The sequence below is a fragment of the Opisthocomus hoazin genome, chromosome 20 (assembly GCF_030867145.1).
Source record: "Opisthocomus hoazin isolate bOpiHoa1 chromosome 20, bOpiHoa1.hap1, whole genome shotgun sequence".
Classification (NCBI taxonomy): domain Eukaryota; kingdom Metazoa; phylum Chordata; class Aves; order Opisthocomiformes; family Opisthocomidae; genus Opisthocomus; species Opisthocomus hoazin.
Genome location: NC_134433.1, coordinates 8875904 through 8895019, shown reverse-complemented (window position 1 = coordinate 8895019; position 19116 = coordinate 8875904). Strand labels below are relative to the sequence as shown.

The window sequence follows — 19116 nt, the reverse complement described above, 5'->3', positions numbered from 1 at the left end:
GTTTATATTAAAATCCTGAAACAGATTGTTTGGCTGTTATGTAAATCCAGTAAATGTTAAAATACTAGAATAAATCAGTCAAGCAGTTACCATAGCCAGCTCTCCAGAGACATCCAAGAGAATTTTTTTTTTTTTAAAGGGAGAGGTGGCAAGGGATGACAGGAAGAAAAATAATAAAAATTTTTAAAAAACTATCACAGCAGTCTCTCAGCAGGGGGATGGCTGCAGTACCCCCATCAGTGCCGCTACCAGGGTCCTGCCCAGCAACATAAGGCAAATCACCCGATTGCTGCTCTGCACAGGTGAAGTTATGCAGCACCACCTGCACAAAACACAAGCTCTGTGTCAGCAGGACTGCTTCCTTACCGTGCCACATGAAGCAGCAACGTGACTTCAAGGGGAGGTCAGCATGAAAGTACTGGTGCTGAGGTTCGGACTTCAGCCGTACCATGCTTTAAAATAAACCCAAAACCGGGCATGAAGGTGCTACTTCCCATGCTGCTGCTGGGAGGGAGGTTCTGCTTTGGGAGCTGTCCCTCTCCCATGGGGCAAGGGGTATCTGCCACCCAGAGAAAAGTCTCCTGCTCACAGTGACATCAGCTAGCAGGCACAGGAACAGATTTTAAAATTTGCAAACACAAGTGTTTTTACCAGAAACCTGACTCCAGGATTTAAAACAGTCTACAGGCCAAAGGATTAGTCAGAAAAATTATCTGGCAAATAATCTGCAACAATAAGCAATATCAGAGCATATTACCATCTGCTCACAGATACCTCCTAAAACAGAAACAAGGGGCCTTCAGATTAAAGACTTCACTGTGTATCTAACTGTTGATAACCAAGCTATTGTACTCCAAATGCTCCTACACCTACATTAGCCACTAAAACTGAAACAGGTAGAAGTTAGGACCCCAAATCATAGTTGTAATGTAAAGCATGTTAGTTGAGCGGCCACTTGAATGGGCCACACCCAGTTTCAGAGGCTGCCCCAAGTGCCATATTACCCATTATACTGAAGAACAGCTGGAGCCTGTGGGTCCCTAAATACTTGAGCCCCTCCAGCATTGGCACACCATTGGGCACATCTGGATAGGCACATCTGGGCAGGAGACAGTGACCGGCCTGGTCTGTGCGCAGGCAAACCACAAGCTCCATTTCTAACTGCCCCAGAGATGAGACTGTAGATCAATACAATCACTGCATTGAAATGAAGCGGAAGAGATCTCCAAACTCTGTTTAGTTAAATATAGCCTGGGAAAGTCTCTGCTTTTGTTAAACACTGCCTCAAAAGAACAGCTGAGTAATCCACCAATGGAGAAAAACATACTCTTTAGCTACAAGGTGTTATTATTATAGGCTTAATATCAAAATGGCTTGTTCAGCTTATAATATCAGACTGGAGCAAATGCTCCCAGCCTTGGCAAGACACAGAGATACTACAGATCTACATTACACGCCCACATAAGCACTTGAGGTTCACACGCAGAGGAGTCTCTAGTCTAGAGAGGCAAGGCATTGATTTGTACCAGGTTTCCATGGCATGGGAGAACCGGTTAGACAGCTTCGCAGAACAGCATGCATGTTGTGATGGGCACCAAGAGGGACGGGAGCCAGCACTGCAGCAAGGCCAGTGAAATCAGTGGCAGGAATTGATCTCTTTGACCAGGGCCAGCAGCATTACAGATGGGTGGTGGCTGCAGGAACTCCAGGCATGGGCAACACAAGGACAGGCCATCAGGAAAACACTCCACAGCTGTCCTGAATACTGAGGGCACCTTGACCAGCACCGTATGTTTGACACTGAACTTACACCCTGCCTCACCTCAGGCTACTGCTTCCTCACTTTCCCCTTCTGCAAAACAGACGTGATCACATATAAACACTCAGGTAAAAGGCTTTGGAGCAGTGGGTTAAGCAGTATTACTGCTACCGAGTCTGCCCTTGGGCAATCCAACCCACAATAAGCAGCCACGGATTGCTCCATGCTGTGGCAGCCATCAGTGCCCACTTGCCTCCCTGCAGGTGCGGCCAACACCAGGCTGACTCCCATCTCAAACACCCAAGCCATTGCAAATAATAATTGTAACAATCTGAGACTTCCGAAAAACCATGACATTTAAAGCTCTCTTTGAGCATTCAGTGAAGAAGAATCTCTCACTTCAAGTTGAAAAACAAACTCTTTCTCTGTCTTTTATTTGCTAATTAAATGTATTCATTGTATTCAGATCTCAATTTTTTGTCCATAATGTTTTGCCCATCTGTTTGATTAAAAAAGAACCCAACCACCCAGTTTCATTAAGCTAATTAGATGCATTCAGCCATTGGTTAATATTCTGAAGTACTTCACAATTATTCTACCCAGTTATTAAATCTCCTTTGAAGATTTTATTTTCTGTGCTACACTCCTTACTAGCCAGCACCCAAATCAAACTGCATTTGCTAACTCCTTACCCACATGCAAACGCACTACCAACTCCTTCAGGTGGTTCATGATCCAAGGTACGCAGAGAAATCTGTGCCCGGATCTGACGCTGTTCAGCTCACTCTGATCTGGAAACACAGCATCCTCCTCCCTCTGTGCAACAGGGGTTCAACACTGCCTTCCCAGCGACCACTGGAGGATGATGAAGCGTTAAAAAGAGCACCACAAATTCTGTTTCCTGGGCAGCTGTGTCTAGCTGCAGACAGTAGGATTATGTATCTTTCTGGGATTTCTTTTTTCCGTATTTACTCCCCATATGAACTTATAAAGAAAAAAAAAGTCTTGGAAAGGCTCAGGGTCATCACTCCAATCATCCAGAGGATGAAAACTAACACCAATGAACTGGTGTAGCAACAGCACAGCAGTGTGACATCGCACAATTTAGACTTGCTGGCAGTCCCATGACGGCCTCTTAGGGTGCAGGTTTCCATACTAAGTTGTGGTTAGGCCAGCTACCTGCACCCCAGACCTCCAACATGCCAGTCTCTCCAAGCTCTGCTCCATTGCAGCAAACATGCAGCAGCGCTGAGGCTCAGTCTCCACGTATCTCAGCACTGCTGCTCCTCTGCTCCTGCAAAACGACCCAAGCTTTGACCAGCACTGCCCCGCCAGCAGTCCGGCCTTGAACCAGAGCAGTCCCTGCTTGGCCTCAGAAACACAGAACAAGGATCCTTCAGGAACAAGCAGCATGCGCAAAGAAGAGCACTAGCAGGATGGCAGGAAAGAGACTGAAGATGAGAGAAGCAGCACTAAGTCATCTTGCTCTAGGAAGAGCAGCACTAATGACTGGAGCCCCTCACGCTTCCCTCACCATAACATCTCAACCCCCTACCCAGCCATCCATTTCCATGAAAATTTCTAACAATACATCTTTGAAGCCTTAACCACTGCAAGACACTTGAGTCCAGGAGGACAAGGGCTCCAGAAGCTGATGGGTGGCAGGGTGGGAGACAGGACTGATAGACAGTGACACACAGCACATGTATGGCTTGTCTTTTATATAGGGCCTTGTTTCAGAGGGAAACCAGGTTAAAAAAATAGAAATACACTTTTTTTTTTTTACAGCAAGCTCTGATTGACATGGTTCTAGTCCTACCTCCTGGCCCCAGCTGACACTAAGACCTCTCCCATCTTGAGAAGGAGCTGCAAGAGATAATGATGAAAGTCTGCACTCACATGCACTATGGACTCGTGACTGCTCTTCCTTCCTGAACCAGAACTAAGTTTGAGATGTAGGTCAAGAGCTTCTAGAAAACCAGTCAGCAGACCATTTATAGGAAAAGCCATACTGAGTCAGGCCACGTATCCACTTTGCCCTGATTTCTGTCTCCAACAGGGGCCAATAGCAGATGCTTGGACAGGTGCTAGTGCAGAAATTAAAACCTTAAAAATAGTCATGATAATCAGGAGAAGTTTAGAGTTTGTCCTCCTGACAGTGTCTCCCAGCCTCAAGCAGTCACTCAGGGAGCCCTGCGAGCACATGTCCAAATTTGTCCACCACCATTTTGAAGCTACATTTTTTTTAGCCTTCACCACACTGTAGGGAATTGAGATCTGCAACATGACAAGCACTGCACAGAAAGCACTATTTGTGCCATACCTGCCGGCCACACAGGTAAGTTCAGGCACCCCCAACACCAATCTCATGTGGTGTCAGAGTAGATAAACCCCACAGACACACACTCACTGCCTCCCGACAGAGGATCGGCAGGAAGCCAACACAAACACTCAGTGCAGTGTAGCAGACCAAGAAGGAAGAAACTGTCCTCTATTTGCTTCTGTAATCCCAGCCCAACCTCTATTATTTGGATTTAGAGAAAACAGCCAGTAGTCATTCTCTTGGTATAAGAGGTGGTTACACTTTCAAGAAGTCACTTGGTGGTAATTTAACTGAAGGAGGAAGAAATTTAGAGGTTGACACAGCTGTGATTTGACACGGGATGACATGGAGCCTGAGGAGAACCTTAATAACATTTCCTTCAGGCCAGCCTGTTCTCCTTGGCTCACACTGTAATTAGCTTTCCCTTTTTGACATCCAGGCAGAGAGCCTAGAACAGCACTTGAAAATTTGGCCAGGTTATTACGACTTTTCGATAGCATGGCAACTGCACCAATTAATACAGAGCTTACTGCCCCACTGTGCTTGATGCTGTAAGGCACACTAAAAGGCAAGCTTTAGCTCAGAGAGCTTATATTCAATGCAGGCACTAAAACAAGAGCTTACGAAACTGTCCCAAGAAGGCCAGTGCACTCAAGTGGGTGCCGAACGCCCTCAAAAGTCTAGCCCCGACTACCACCTACATAAACAGGCCTATACATCTGTTTAGGGAGCAACAGCAAGGAAAACCCTATCAAATGGCACAAAGCTATCATTTGAGGTGTCATTTTCAAAATGCTCATACAATACAACAGCATCTGTGACATACTGACCACTCAGCAGATTAATCACACTCCCAGATTTAAAAAAAAAAAAAAAAAAAAAAAAAAAAGACTACGACATTTTACTCCTTCCTTAATGCTTCCTTTCATCTGTCTTCCAGGTCTGGAGCCTTCCAAATCCAAGGTTTCAACCATTTTCCTGTGATCCCAAGGTATTTGTGTACACCATTTATAAATGACAAGGTGAAACTCACCTAGAGGCCTCCAGCAGGTCTTGAAGGTACCCAAATACCATGCTCTGGCTCCACACAGAGCTCTTAATTTGGCTCTGTGAAACTTGCCCAGGGAGCATACTACAGAGCACTCTGAAAAGCTGCGGGCAAGGTGGGATGATCAGCTCCCCACTGCCCCTCATGAGTGCACAGCTTCTGTGAAATCTTATCCCAGCTAGACTGAACGGCCAACAGCTCTGCAGCCCTCCAGAGTAGGGAGGGATGCAGGATCAGGCCTTCCTGACAAGCTCTGCCTCCTCAAGCACATGGCCTTCCCTGGGGACATAGTCAAAACCAAAGGGAGAGCACTGAGGGCTGGGTCTGAGGGTCTGAGGTCCTGGGAAACGCAAAACCAGCTGCTCTTCTGCATCTCCCCTCCCCCGCCACCAGCAGTAATTCTTTATCTTAGCCTTAAGGAGAAATTAAAATTGCGGAGAACTCATTAAAGCTGTTCTTGAAGTGTCACCAAGGAGTAGCTGAGCTCTGCTGCACATCCCACCAGCCATGCAGCAATCAAGGGACAAACTGGGCTGGAAAACTAATGCTCACTGTAGTCAAACTGGAGTGCACTGTTGGCTTTCATCCAGGGGTTACTCCAGATGTGCTCTGTGTCCTGCACCTTGCACTTTGGCTGCTTACCCACTGCTTTCCTCACTCATGTCCACAGCAGGGACAATGATCTTGTCCCTCTGCTGAATGGGCCACAGGCCCCAACAGGAAAAACACAAAGCTCCAGACTTCTAGAGGGACAAATCCAGCACTTCCCTGAATTCCCTTTTTTCAGGCTGAATCTCCCTCCTGCCACCCAGTCTAATCACCTTTCCAGCATATTAGTTCAGGAAAACTGGTCAGTACCCAGAGGGGTGGGAAGCACCATCCCACTCACCCATTTGAGAAGAAAGCAGCAGCCTCACAGGGAAAGCTGTCCCCCATTAACAGAAATAGCACAAACAAGAGGGTGTTTGATCACATCTTCCCAGCAACTGATGAACAGTGTGATCCAGGCGATCTGTGCCAAAGCTGATAACAGCAATAGCAGCCTCAGAGCAATATGTGAACTATGGATTTACATCCTCCAGTGAAACAACTTCCTCCTCCCCAAAAAACAAACCCAAAAAATCCCTTCAATAGTTTCTTCTTAGAATCGGCCAATGCACCAGCCCACTCAGAGGATAGGAGAAGGATGCTACTGCCTGGGAGAGACTTGCAGCAGTAACTAGCACACTGCAGAAGGGACATTGACCCTTCCATTTGCTCCCCTCACTCCCAAGCTTTCTTTTTGTTTCCGTTAAGATGATGCCTGCAGCTAAATGAACACATTACAGCAGAAATTTTATTCTTAATTTTCCCCTTGGGTGTTCTGCTGACCTTACCAAGAACTATATTTAAATGTGCAATTTCCTGGCTGGGCTCATTTGCAGTCCCTTCCCCCCTGGCTGCCTGTGGAAGTCTGGCCCAGAATCTAATTAGCTACTACCACCCTTTAAATCAAAGGAATTAAAAATTTCAAACAAGAAAAATAAAATTAAAAATTTTAATTACATCATTCATATTATATGCCTAAATACTTATGCCCATGCTCTGTGGGAGGTGGACTTGAAAGGCTAGAATAGCGACAAGTTTCCAATCAGACAAAATTGCAGCCAGAATAGTTTGACAGGAGAGAGACTCTGCCCACCCTCATCAGAGCGTGTTTGATTTAATACACTGCAGAGCCGGATGCAGGACCTGCCTGGCACCAAGGCAAGGAGCAGCTGCTCCCCAGCATCTGCAAGAGGTGTGGCAAGCCCAACAGCTTCCAGCTTCATACATGAAGGAGCAGTTGCAGTCCATCTGCTTTTAATGTGAGCAACCTCCTTTCATCAACATCACCACACATGCCTGGGAGGTATTATCACTGCAGTTTGCAGAGGAGTCTGAAGCAAAGCGACCCAAGGCCCACAGACACTTTGAGCATCCCCTCTACTAGGATCACAGCTTGTGGCAGTTTCTGTATGGGGAATGGGACTGCGACGAAGAACAGCAAGACTGTGGTTTACACTTGGTCAGACGGCCATCTCTCACAGACAAGCCCACAGAGCACCCAGCACTGTTTCCAAGTAAGTGACCCAGCAATCAGAAGACTGGTTTGCTTCTGGGATTTTGCTGGTGTCACACTTACTCCTTGACTAGTTTTAGCTGCTCATGGTGACAGCCACTGCAGCAGCTGTACTGTGTTCCCAACAGCCCCAGCACAGGAACAAGGCAAGGAGATGTGGATTCCCAAGGCCATACAGCCCAGGTCTTTACCATGTCAGAGGAGTGTTTCAGTGCTTTCTTTGTCACATCCTTTAAGGCTCCAGCTGGCCAAGTCAGGTTCCCAACTGAGTGTTGCTGTGGCTGTTCAAACTTAACAGAGACCTCATCTTCAGGGTCCTTTTTGGGCATGCTTCTCCACAGCCCCTCCTGCTCAGCAGCCTGTGCTCCAGCTCTTGGCTTCCTGCCTGCCTCCAGGAGCTGCTCAGCTGATCCCCACAGAGCCTTGGCTCTGGTGAATCTCCACAGGACATCTAGCCAGAGGATGGGGCTGTGCAGGGCAGGAAGAGCCAGGCCTTGTGAGGGTGGAAGCCGTCAGGAGAGCAGATGTGCCATTTGCCTCAGAACTGGCTGACTGCAAGTGCCTCAGCCTGGACACCAGTGTTCCCAGCTGCCAGTACTGCTCTGCTTGGGAGATACCAGGGCTGCAGAAGGGTTCAGAGGAGGTCAAGGACTTTGGAATAGCCAAGCTGCTGCTGGATAAGGTGCTTCTCAATGTCAGCAAGTAAGTAGTGGCTGGGATGACTTTGCTTCAAGGTATTAACTGTCCAGGTACAAGCAAGCTGCCTTCAGCTGCTGGCAGGAGCTCAGCCCATTCTGAATAGTGCAGTCACCTGTACCTGCTCCTGAAAAGCACAAGGGCTTCGCTCAGGCCTCCTGTCCCGCAGTAACCAGATCTTCCATCAGTCAGGGGACTGCAGAAAATCCACAGATGAACCAAAAAACTCTTACAAGAGAGTGTGTTGGACAGCTCAGCCTCTTGGGGAGCAGAGCAGGAAGGGCCTTAGTTTTGAGTCACGGGCTTCTTGCCAAGAAAATAAAACAAGAAATGCAGAGGCACCAAGTGATCCACAGGTCATGACAGTGGAACAGACAGCTTCCAAGAGGCTCAAATCAGTACACTCGCATGGTGGGACAGGGATTCTCTACAGGAGGGAACACTGCCAAAATAAATGTATTAAAGCACAATGATGAAATAGCTTTCTTCATTGACTCCCCAGTCCCACATGTTTCCTTTAGAGACAAACAGACACACATGGACAGAGTTGTCAGACACTTTTGCAGAAAGCCATCAGCTAGGAAGAGCAAATTCCCCAGGAGATGAACATCTGAGACAGCTTCCTCTTCTCTTGCATGCAGCTACACTGACAACTTGCAAAGACACTCTGCAGAGCTCCCTAATGTGCTAGAAACCAGTTTGATGGTGAAGTGTCAGCACATTTCTAGGTTAATAGAAGCTGGGGCATGGCAGGAGAGAGGAAAGGAAGGAGACTGATTGTCTTCGACAAAGAGACTGGAATGGATTTCACAGCAGGAGAATTTTTCAGGCCAGGGAAATATTTATTCATACCTAAAAAACATGGAATATTAAAGACTCTGGAAGGTTTCTTTTCCTCCACAAGATCTTAGTGGAATGAGACTCTCAGCACTTTGCAGTAACCACAACACACCCTCAATGAATCCAGGTGTTTTTATTCAGCTCATAGCAAAAACTCAAAAATACCTTGACATTGCAGTGAGGCCATCAGCAGGAGGCTGGTGCACTCACTGCAAGCAGCAAGCAAGGGCGAGCAGCCACAGCTGTGAGAGCAGCGAGGGCCAGGGACCCCTCTGGGTCTGAAGGGAGGGGGGTTCCCAGGGAAGCTGGGCAGGCACTGAACCGAAGGCATGCTGCTACTCTTGAGTCAAATCAGAGACATCACTTCAGCTAACAAACAGCCCTTTGGTCTGGCATTCCCCAAAGGTACTGCAGCTCTTTGACTCCAGCTTATTTTCCATTGCTGTGGCATTTCAGGCCCAGTTATTACCTGTGCCTGATGCTGTACAGAGAAAACACTGGTCCCTGTTGTGAAATTTAAGCTCTTCACCCACAAAATGATGGGGCAAGCAGACAGATGTTTGGAAGAGCACAGGGAAGGCAGTACTGGTTTTGCTCATTCCTTCATTTGGTGGCTGGAAAGACATGCCACAGAAGAAGCAATTCCCAATTCTTAGATTGCCCTTTTGCATCTGTGATAATCATTCTGGATGGCAGACTGTTAGACACAGTAGCACTTGGGTGGAGCACAGCCACTTTTTGGCTCCTTGGAAACAGCAAACTGAAAACTAACAAATAAGGCCAGTTCCATTCTGCAGTCTGACTTCAATCAATCTATCTGACATTAAGGAATGGACTCCCAGTAACTGCTATGAATAAACCATGCCTTTTTACAATTGCTTCAAGGCAAATTACAAGCACTGCTCACATCAATACTGTACGAGAAAGGAAAAAGCAGAAGCCTGATTAGAGTATGGAAACATACTGCAAGAGGTGCCTGATCTGTCTAATGTGTAAGCACACAGCAGCAACATAGTCTGATTTGCCAGCTGAGAACACTGAAGTTCATGACCACTACTACAGGACAAACGCAGGCAAAGCCTACATGGCACCTCTGAGTGGTCTGGACTGACCTGACAGCATTGTAGAGGAAGCTACAAGACCTCTTAAGTTTCCACAAAACCATTCCTTCTACCTCTGTCCTGAGATCTTCACACTTCCCCAGCCTTTCCTCTGCCAGTGCTGCGCACATTAGACAAGCTGAGCCAGAGGCCCTTGCTCTCACCATTTCAACGAATCGCACCCTGCATACACAGTAACCCCATCCCCCAGCCCGGAGGCAGAGGCACAAGCACACGTTCCTGCTCCCTGTGCACTCAGCAAGGGTTGGCCTGATAAGATGCACTGGGGCATCTTCTACTTCTCCAGCCCTGTCTGTCAGCCTGGAGATGAAGTGCTGACACAGTGAAGCAAAAAACCTCATCTTGAGTCTGTTTTACACTATGCCTCACAGAGCTGGGAGCCTCAGATGTCATTAACCTTTGCCAGTCAAGCTACCTGACAGCGATAGAAGGGTCAATCCAGACTTTAGCATCAAAGCATCTCATCAGTAAGAGGTCAGTGGATGAATCTTCTGTCCTCATACTGCCACTTGAGGCAGGCACACAATTAGCACAAGCAGACCCAAACTTTTGGTTTCAGCACAAATAATAGCACAGAACAGCACTACCCAGACAGCATTACCAGGAGGAGGTGTTAGGAAGTGCCAATTAAGACTTGACTTGTCTAGGTGGTTGGCTTATGCATGGATACCGTGATTTTTCTTTTGTCACAGTAACACTGCACCAGGTTCTTCTGTCTTTCAAGTATCTCGATTTCTTTGGCACAAGGCTACTGCCTTCTGTATCACCAGTATCCAAACCCAGTTCTCTCTCCTTCCCTCTCAGTTTTTCCACACTGATATGTAACCATTCATAAAAGACAGGGAGGGAAGCTCTGAAGAAGCAGAATACACTTTTCCAAGGCAGCACTCAACTCTGTTAAGGGGCAAATCCATCCTTTGTTTCATGTTACCATCAATCACTTTTCACATGCTGCAGCAAGGAAGCCTCCTTCCCCAATGGAGCTGTGATTCATCCTCAGATCACATCCATCCCAGGCTCCTAATAGGGAAGCAGCTCACACATCTTCCAGCTTCTTGTTCACAAATATGCAAGGCCCCATATGCTGGGCTGTATGAGGGGAAGGGAGGATCTGGTAGCAGACACCCAGCATGAAGCAACAGTTACAGATGCTCTTCTAGCAGGCGTCCCTTTGAGCATCCCAATGTCTCTCCAAGAGCCCACATCCGAGCAGCAGATCACACCAAGACCACTAGCTGCATCCAGCACATGAGGAGGTCCAGAGGCAGGAGGAAAGCTCCAGTGATCCCTGCGTGTTGCCAGTACTATGGCGAGGAAGCACAAAGGCAGGAGCTAGTTGAGAATAACTTGACAGAGCTGGATGCGGCAGCAGAACAGCATGGCAGCTGGTAATTAGAGCCAGCCTCAGGCAGGTATGCACGCACACAGTACTGTGCAAAGTTGTGCTGGCACATTTCTTTTCCTGCTGCTGCCCAGTTCCCCAGCTTTAACTACTGTAGATGTGACAGCCTGCAACTGTGGGCTTCATGAAGCTGTGCCCATGCTACTTGTGTATAAAAAAAATGCTATCCTCACCAGATCTTCCATGATTTTAGAACTCCCTTCTATTCTACAGAATAGAAACCTCAACTACTGCCTAGAGTGGGAGGGGGGAAGAAGAGACAGGCACCTGTGCTAACATCTTTATCATGACTACAAGGGATCAACAGCAAAACAGTCTTTGAGTTAATATGCATGCCATGCAAAAGCAGGGCAAAACCAAGACAAACTATGGAGTGGGCTGGTCCAAGCTTCGCTGCACTCACAAGGGTGCAAGACATAATTGTGAATAATCACCACAAGAGGGACAGCTGAGAACCACTAGCCGCCAGAAGATGACAGCAGCATCTGACTGATGGCTTAATACAGATCCCCCTGCACCATCTCTGCTCTGCAGCAAGGACTCGCATCAAGACCCCAGGCTCTGCTGCCAGCTGAAAAGGATGGGACATGGTCCCCTTTGCTGGTGTGAGTGGAAACTATTGGAGACAGGGAATGCAGAAGGTAGCAAAAAAAAAAATAAAGTGAGGCAATGAGTTTGGCTCCACCACCCTCAGGAGAGCAGTGGCCACTCGACATTGGTATCAGCAGAAAGGAAGGCTGGGCTTCCATGGCTTTCCTGCTTGTCCAAGACATGCACATGGCTGCTCTGCAGAGAGTACAGCACAGGAACACGAGAAAGGAGAAGGATGCCTATATCTCAGAAAGACACATATTCGCATGCTGCTCCAGCAGACAGTGGCACATCACAGCCTTGCTGTTTACACTCACACCAGAATAATTACAGCAGTCACTTAACTAGCTAACAACTTCACCATAAACTATCTGAACAATACTGAAGAATTAATCACAACATTTCACAGCCTTCCCTGAACACAGCCACCAATCTGCAGAAACACTCAAACCACCCCAGAGACAAACGGGCTTAAATTAATCCCACATGTCTTCTGGCAAAAAGGACCACAACTCAGAGATATTCACCCTAAAATAATGCCTGCCCAGGGCAGCAACCCAAAAGAAACAAGTCCTCAACAAACCACACCTTTATCCACAAGGCATGACTCAGCTCGTGTGCTGGGTGCCATCAAGAAATAAAACACAAGGGTTCATACTCAGCCAGGTTCACTCCCTAAACCAGCAAGTTTCCAGGATGAGAAGCTCCCAGCTGCCACGGGCCAGCCTTCCCTCTCAGCTGCAAGCATCACCCCACTGAGCAGCTGTCCTCAAAAGGTTCTGTCCTTTCAGGAGAACTTCCACATCCAGGGACACCAGCACATGAAAGCATAAAGTCATTCCCCAGTGTCATGTACTTGACACTTCTAACAAATATTTATGCTTCTCCTTCTGTTTTTGTCCATATCACTTATGCCAAAAATAAAACTGAAGACTGCAATGAAAGAGGAAAATGTTTCTAAAGACTTAATCCAGTAGGAAAAGCGACCAACAAACCCAGACTGCAAATTCCTAAGCAAGTTAGAACTGCAAGTTACACAGTGCTTGACTGCACCCCATCATTAATGAAGCCTACAAAATTACTGTATTTGTATAGGGTACAGTGAAAAAATAGACTGGAAAGCAACACAGTAGCTGGAAACTAAGAAAACAGGAAAGGTTGAGTCAGATTTCCAGATGGATTTTTTGATGGCTCTGATGTTTGATTCTGGAAAAGAGATGCTACACTTGCTAATTCATAGCAACCCTTGAAGTAAGGCACAGGTCTTCCCTAGGAACCGAGGGGAGACCTCCCTGCTTTGCCACGTCTCTGGTTTCATCCCTTCTCCCCTCTGCCTGTCACCAGGTGCCACTTGTCACCCAGATCAACACCAAGGGCCCCCATCTGTAGGACAGGCAGCTCTGGACTTGAGGCACACTATACTCGCTGCTGCTGCAGGGCTGACGCTGCCAACCAGGGCCTGAGCAGCTCCATCTCTTGACAATTCTGCAACATCCTCCAAAGGAATCTGCAGCATCCCGGTCTGGTGCAGATGTCCCTAACTGAGTGAGTTTTTCTGTGATTAAGGACTCAATCCTTAAAGCCACCACCTGTGGCCAACTACACAAGCTGAGAAACATCTGAGTTTCTGAAGAGCTGGAAACATGCATGTATACATACACCTCACCCACCACCACAAATCAGCAGCCGCCTTCCTATGCGTCCATTAAGTCATTGCAGCTTCTTCCCACCATTATCTTTCAGATTAGTATCCTATCCCAATTTATCAGTATTCCTTGTCTTTAGAAGAGTTCAGAAATTTTTATCCACACATGCCAAGCTTAACCACTCTCTTCATTAAAACCACATGCTTGACTACATAACATTATTTGATGTCATTCATTTAATCTCTGTACCCAATGCTTTGATGCTTTATCTGTCACAAACCTCACTCACTAACCTTCAGATCTGCCATGCTGACTGTGTTATGTCAACAATTGCTTTTGTACACTCAGTCATCCCCACCACTTTTACAGCAAACTACTCACATTAATTTCTTCTACCACATATTTTCTGATGACTGGACACCTGCATGTTGGACGCTTGCTTCTCAAAGCAAAACATAAAGGACTGAAGATCAAAGGAGAAGAGAATGACATAAGAGGAAGGATTTTTATAAGGGTTACTGTATACCTAGTTTCCCCACATGTGTGTGCTTGCCTACCTTTTAAGGTACAAGCCAGTAACATTTTATCTCATACCAGCTTTATACTTGGTTTTTACTGACAGCTCAGGCCTCGCTTCTGTCCAAAAGATGAAGGGATAACTTGCCTCCTCGCTGGCCCTCAGCAAAGGGACAGGCTCAGCTTCCTGCCTGCTCCAACTGCCAAACTTCAGCAGCAGCAGCAGGGCTGAGTAGCAGCAAGCATCTGCCAGAGGCTGTGCAGGAAGAAGTCTCCCCCCACCCTTAGTTAGAGGTGGGTCAAAACCCACCCAGCAGCCTTGTCTGCCCACCCTCCTCCACACTCAGGTGTCAGGAGAGCTCCTGCTACAGCCTTATGCTGACCTCACACAAACCATTTTCCCCTATTTTGCCTACTTACATTGTCTAACAGTTACTCCATGCTCAGCATCCCCACAGAGCCCTGAAGCCAAGCATGATCTCCCGCATAAGCAGAGCCTGCCTCCCTCTACACCCAGTGCCTGTCAGTGCTTTGAGCTGCTGAACAGACCCATCCACACTCCACCTGCCCACCATCCACCGGCACTTTCAGGCAGCAATGGGTGTGCTCTCTCCAGGCATCTTCCCAAGGCAGAGCAATTACACGTATTGATTTCAGATGTTATCAAACAAACTGCCTCCCACAACTCCAGCACAGACACTACCCTCACACTAAGCTCTCCACCAACATACATCCCTTCCCCTCCGCTAGCTCAGCATGCCCTGATTCACATCAGATTTATCCCCTCTGCCCCTCAGCCAGGCAGACAGCTCCTCTGGAGACCCAAACCACTCTGCTAATAGTCGACAGAAGCCATCCAGCACCCCCAGACTTTTCCTGAAGCCTCTTACAAAAGAAGTTTCTCCTTCCCGCGCTCCTGGGTAGCAATGGCACTATAAAGGCTCTTCTAAGGTCGGCACTGACACTTAACAAAAGACTTGGCTTTCAGACAGGACTGTTCTTTCCACAGTTCAGGAGAGGCTGGCACAAACGGCTGGGCTAATACACTGTTCAGTAACTTCAGGGATCACCAGCAAGAAGAGATGCTGTACTCTGGCATGCAGACCCTTGGCTGAAGCACAGAGTGACATGCTCAGCATAGTGCCACCTCTTCAAACCCAGCCAAGGTCTAAACCACATAAGCGCTTGTGGTGACTGCTACCCAAACAGCACTTCTTCCTCCAGCAAACACTGCTGCGCTGTCCTTCCAAATACCTGCTCTGCCGCAGGCTGATGAGACTCCCACTGTAGCCACCCCACAAGAGCCCATAAGGGAAGAGAAATCCCACAATCCCCTCCCAGCAAAAGAAAGCTGGGCCTTGAAAGTCTGGCCAGTGCAAGGACAATTAATTGTCCATTAGGCAAAGACATTTCGTGTTTCACAAACACCCCAGTCAGGGAGCACAGGCTTTGAAAGCCATGGCAGAAATAAAGCACCGACAGCAATGGGGGCACCTCGCTGTTCTCCAGGACATTGCTGGGACAGATGAGGTCCCCTTGCAGCTCAGCTGCAGAATAGGCTGGGTGAACAGCTCTGCCCACCCTCTCTGGGCCAGGAGCTGCCCTACAAGCATACGCACTCACACACATCCCGCTCCAAGCACGCCAGCTCCAACCCACAAGACATATCCCAAAAGCAAGAAGAAGAAATAGCTGGAGAGAGTTCCAGATTAAAGGTACTTCATTGCAGTGCGTACACAGTTTGCCTTCAAAAAGAAAACTATCAGGACCCAGTGGCCCAGCACCTACTGTGACTTAAAGCCCAGCCTTTGTACCATACCAAACAATAACACGCCTGAACTCCTCGCCGGAATGGTAAGAGGCTGGTGCTTACACTCCTGGTTGCTAAGATCTGGCCTTCTCCAGGCAAAAGCCACGGGAGCAAGACTGGGAAAGCAATTTATTGCTACGCCTGGAGATTAATGCTATTCACAACATGCACCCCAGCCCAAACACAGCACAGGGACATGTTGGAGCATGGCCCCAGCATGCTGGCTTTGTTCTTTCTCTTCAAGCAACTGAGATAACGGGTCTCTGCTCGCCTTATCCAGTTTCAAAAGAAACACTTCAAAGCCATCGCATGTCAAACGCCAGAACAAATTGAAGCTGCCAGAGATGCCTCACAGGGAGGAAGTTAACACGTTATGGGAAGTGGTAGCGTAAGCTTAACTTGGAATCACAGACTATTGTAAATAGCAAAGTAACAGCTTCCTATTAAACAAAACCTCTTCCATTAAGTTACAACCAGAACAGAACGGTAATTTTAGCTTCATCAGAGCAGCTGAAGAAAGTGATATCCCTGCATGATCAGCAGTTCTCCTTGTTCACCGCACACAGGCCTTTGAGAGCTGCAGTTTATTTTCCCTCAGAGCCAAGGTAAGCAGAGAGAGGAAGACAAGCCGCTCTTCGCGCCAGCCCAGCTGCAAGGTGTGTGCTCCCAGACACTGCCGGGCCAGGACAGCTCAGACCAAAGCCCCGACCCATGAGAAAATCCAGACTCTGAGGAGCTCAGACTGATCCCCAAGGGCAGCAAGGATTAGGAAGCAGCGACAGACCTGCATGGAGCTCACCACACTTACCTTCTCCTCTGCCGCCTCTCTCCATCGAGAAACGGGCGAGAGATGACTGCTGTGATGGGTGAACCGCTCGAAATGCCTGGTTTTGGAAGGATTTCTCTTTTTTTTTCTCTCTCATGTATTCCTGCGTTCGGTAAAAGCAACAGCTCTCGAGCTGCGGCTGCCCGGCGCAGTCCCGGCCCCGCTGCGGCAGCCGAGCCAAGCCCAGGGGCTGAGGCAGCCGCCTGGGCACGCCGGCCTGCGAGAGCCCACCCGCACCAGCACCCTGCCCTCGGCCACCGCACACCCCCGACCCCCGGAGCCCCCCCACAGCCCGCGGAGTTAACCCGCCTGTGTCAGTCCCCGCACCTGACCCACGCCGGGGAGGGGCCGCCGCCCCGGGCAGGGCTGCAGGCGGAAGACCCGCGGGGGGGGGGGGGGGGGGGGGCAGCACGGCCCCTCACGCCGCGGGAGCCCCCTCTGAGGCGACGGCGCGCGCGGAGTGGGGAGCGCGCTCACCTGCGCCCGGCGCCTCCCGCGTGCCGCCGTTCGCAGCGCCCGGCGAAACTCCCCGGCCCGCGCCCTGCCAGCGCGCGCCGCCCCCCATTGGCCGCCAAGGGCCTGAGCCCCCCCCACCCCGGCGGGGTGTAAGTAACCGCCCGCGCGCCCGCTCCCATTGGCTGGCGGCGGCCGCGCCTCCCGGGGTGCGCGCGTCGGCGGTTGGTCGCCGCCCGCCGGCCGCCCTGTGGCCGTGGGGGTGAGGGGGCGGCGGGGTAGAGCCGCCCTGCCGGGCACGGCCGAGGTTTTTGAGGCGAAACCCCCCTTTTTTGGGGGCGTGTGGCCGTGTGGTGTCCAACCAGATGCACACCTGGGCTGGGGCAGGCTCTGGGGTGAAAACAGAGGGATTGTTGCCGATATAACCAGGCAAAGGTGGGGGGGGACAGGTGGGTGTACTGGGCCCAGGGCGATGTTCCAGGCAGAGGGATGGGGAGGGAGGGACGCGGTGAGGGACGGGCTGTGGGGGCTCCGAGGGGGCTCCCTGGGTCGGGAAGTTGGGGCTGTGGGGGTGGGTGGATCCCCCAGTGCAGGAGGAGGCGGGGTGGGAGTGGGGCAGGGTGGCCTTGTTCTCTGGGGTGCTTGGCAGCTGGCCTGCCCTCCGTGTGGCTGGCTGTCCCCTGCTCCAGGCTCCGTCTCTAGACTGATAACCGTCAACCTTGGGCATGTGCTCGAGCATTATCCAAAGTCTTACAGCAATGGGGAGATACGCTGCTCATCACCTAATTCCACTGCCATTGCTCAAAGAATTCCTACAAACAAATGCCCTCTATGTTTCATGACTCATGTTTTGGCTTTTATTTTTTCCCTGCTCACATTTACCTACTTGGCTCACAGCTGACCATGCCCCTAGGTCGAGGGGTTCCCACTGCAGCCCCGCACCCAGCTGTGAAGTGTGTGTCCCATGGGATTTGCAAGGATGTTGGTTTTGTGAAGAGTGACTGGCGGCCAGGCTCTCTGGGCTCTGCTGTGACCCTGCTCGCCATCAGAGTCCCCACTGGGGGATCTTGGCTTTAGTCAGAGAGCAAGAGTTGGATTAAATCCACATCCTGACTCAACCCACTGCCGACTGCTGCCCCTCTCTGCTGTCACAAGCAGAGAGAAAAGCCTGCGCCTACTTCCAGTGGGTCTCAAATAATCCTCTGCTTTGGAAACAAATTAATTTCTTAACATGGGTTTCATAGCTCAAAACAGCATATTAGTAATGCATCTTGTGGGGGTTTCAAATAATTCTCTGTTTTGGAAACAAATTAATTTCTTAACATGGGTTTCATATCTCAAAACAGCATATTAGTAATGCATCTTGTGGGGGTCTCAAATAATTCTCTGTTTTGGAAACAAATTAATTTCTTAACATGGGTTTCATATCTCAAAACAGCTTATTAGTAATGCATCTTGTGGTTTACTACCAACTTTGTTTCCCATCCCAAAAAACCTTGCTCAGGCTGTCGCTGTGTTTGGAGAAGTATCGAAATGGAGTTAAGAGACACCAATCATTAAGACAGCAGTCACCTGTAAACCTTGCAAAGGCCATGAACCTTTTCACTTACTCATTCTGTGGGCATGTGCCTTAGAGTCACCCTGCTACGATTTACCACGTGCACCCAAGTCTACGTTTCCTGCAGAAATGTGCTTTGTCACCCTGGTTGGTGATACGCAGCTGAGCAGCTCTCTATGGATGAACAGGTTTATCCAGGACTAATGCCCTTTCACTTCCACCTAAAATATTTGTCCATTTGGTTTGCCTGTTTTCAGTCAAAAATATTTTAAACTGAAATGTTTTGAATTTTGCTTGAAATCTCATTTGCCTACTGTTAATCTTCAAATTGGGTAATAATGGATTCAATTATACAACCACAGAATAGTCTGTCTCCTTATTTATTTTGCAAAGAAGAAAACAAAAAATTGTGGTGTTTTTTTCTTT

General features: G+C 48.8%; 1 protein-coding gene across 2 annotated transcripts in view; it reads right to left on the bottom strand.

Moving 5' to 3' along the window:
• Nucleotides 1-17245, bottom strand: part of CAMKK1 (calcium/calmodulin dependent protein kinase kinase 1) — a 110387-nt gene extending 93142 nt beyond the window's left edge. Inside the window, exons 1-2 of one of the 2 annotated variants that reach the window (XM_075440064.1) lie at nt 17157-17245; nt 16662-16782 (exon numbers count right to left, since the gene is read on the bottom strand). The gene's annotated coding sequence lies outside the window, so the exon portion shown is untranslated. The remainder of the gene's footprint in view (nt 1-16661; nt 16783-17156) is intronic. The other variant, XM_075440063.1, reaches the window with a different exon arrangement.
• Between the last annotated feature and the right edge of the window lie 1871 nt (nt 17246-19116).